This window comes from Canis lupus, chromosome 22 (genome assembly GCF_048164855.1).
Source record: "Canis lupus baileyi chromosome 22, mCanLup2.hap1, whole genome shotgun sequence".
NCBI lineage: Eukaryota > Metazoa > Chordata > Mammalia > Carnivora > Canidae > Canis > Canis lupus.
Window position 1 is genome coordinate 46,358,966 of NC_132859.1, and position 2,318 is coordinate 46,361,283.

The following is a 2,318-nucleotide window of genomic DNA, read 5'->3' on the forward strand; positions in this document are numbered from 1 at the left end:
AATCCTGGGATTGAGCCTGTGTCAGGCTCCCTGCTAAGCAGGGAGTCTGCTGCTCTCTCTGTCCCTCCTCCTGATTATGCTCTCTCTCTCTCAAATAAATAAAATCTTTTTAAAAGGAAGTGGTTATGGGACGCCTGGGTGGCTCAGTGGTTAAGTGCCTGCCTTTGGCTCAGGGCAAGATCCTAGGGTCCCAGATTTGAGTCCCACATTGGGCTCCCTGCATGGAGCCTACTTCTCCCTCTGCCTGTGTCTCTGCTTCTCTCTCTCTCTCTGTCTTTCATGAATAAATAAATAAAATCTTTTAAAAAAAGGAAGTGGTTCAGTTTCATTCTTTTGCATGTAGCTATCCAGTTTTCCCAGCACTATTTGTTGAAGAGACTGTTTTTTCCCTATTGTATATTCTTGCCCCCTTGTAATATATTAATTGACCATATTATTATGGGTTGATTTATGAGACTTCTATCTTGCTCTATTGATTATGTGCCTATTTTCGTGTTGGTACCATTCTTCTTTGATTACGACAGTTTTGTAGTATATCTTGATACTGGCATTGTGGTACCATCAGCTTTGTTCTTCTTTCACAATACTTTTTTGGCTATTTGGGGTCTTTTGTGGTTCCATACAAATTTTAGGATTATTTGCTTTAGTTTTGTGAAAAATGTTGTTGGCATTTTGACACAGATTGCATTAAATCTACAGATAACTTTAGGTAGCATGGACATTTTAACAATATTGGTTCTTCCAATCCATGAACATGGAATACTTTTTCATTTGTTTGTGTCATCTTCAGTTTCTTTCACCACTGTTTTATAGCTTATGGAGCACAGTTTTTCACTTCCTTCGTTAAACTTATTCCTAGATTTCCCCCCTTTTTTTGGTACAGTTGTAAATAGGATTGTTTTCTTAATTTCTTTCTGCTATTTTGTTATTATTATACAGAAATGCAACAGATTTCTGTATATTAATTTTGTATCTTGTGACTTTATTGAATTAATTATAACTTCTAGTAGTTTTTATGGTTTAGTCTTTAGGATTTTCTATATATAGTATCATGTCATCTGCAAATAGTGAGTTTTACTACTTTCTTACTGGTTTGGATGCCTTTTACTTCTTTTTCCTGTCTGATTGCTATGGCTAGGACTTTTAGTACTATGTTAAATAAAAATGGTGAGGTGAGTATCCTTGTCTTCTTCCTGGTTTTAGAGAAAAAGCTCTCCTGAGCTCCAGAGAGAGTATGAGCTGTGGTGGCCAGAGTCATGGCAGGGCAGGCATTTAGAAAGTTTTTCCCCCCTTTGGCTGAATTTTAGTTTTAAAGGAGCGCAGCTAAAACTGTAACCAAAAGAGGTATCATGCTTCCACAAAAATATCAAGGAAAATTGTTGCAAGCAACAGTAGGAGCTGTTGGATCAGGCTCTAATGGAAAAGGTGGTGAGATTCAACTAATTAGTATGAAAGTTGTAGATAAAGTTCTTCTCCCAGAATGTGGAGGCACCAAAGTAGTTCTAAATGACAAAGACTCTTTCTTTTTTAGAAATGATGAGATTCTTGGAAAATATGTGAACTAAAATTATTAAAATGGCATGAAATGAAGCTGCCCATTCCAGTGAAGTTGTGAAATCTTTCATCATGTAAGTAACTTTCATGTCTCTCTTTTATAATAAGCTAATGATATCCCAAAAAAGCCCTCAGTTTTTCACTATTGAATATGATGTTAGCTGTAGGTTTGTCATACATGGCTTTCATTAGGCTGAGATATGTTTCCTCTAAATCTACTTTGTTGAGTTCTTCTCACGACTGGATGTTGTACTCTGTCAGATGCTTTTTCTGAATCTATTGAGATGTTCATATGGTTTTTATCCTTTCTCTTGTTACTGTGTTGTATCATGTTGATTGATTTGCCGATATTGAACCACCCTTAAATCCCTGCAATAAATCCCACTTGATCACGGTGAATGATTTTTTAAATGTACTGTTGAATTCAGTTTGCTAATATTTTGTTGAGAATGTTTGCATCTATGTTCATCAGATATATTGGCCCATAGTTCTTTTTTTTCTTCTTTTCTTTTCTTTTCTTTCTTTCTATCTTTCTTTCTTTCTTTCTTTCTTTCTTTCTTTCTTTCTTTCTTTTTTCTTTTCTTTTTTTTTTGTAGCACCTTTCTCTGGTTTGGATATCAGGGTAAAGCTGGCTTCACAGAATGAATTTGGAAGTTTTCCTTCTTTTTCTATTTTTTGAGGATAGTTTGAGAAGAACAGGTATTAATGCTTCTTTAACTGGTAGAATTCACCTGTGATGCCATTTGATCATGTATTTTTGTTTG

The 2,318-nt window shown here is 35.3% G+C and overlaps 1 pseudogene; it reads left to right on the forward strand.

The window, feature by feature from the left end:
* The first annotated feature begins 1,256 nt into the window (after positions 1–1,256).
* LOC140614506 (10 kDa heat shock protein, mitochondrial pseudogene) lies at positions 1,257–1,565 on the forward strand (annotated as a pseudogene).
* The last annotated feature ends 753 nt before the right edge of the window (positions 1,566–2,318 follow it).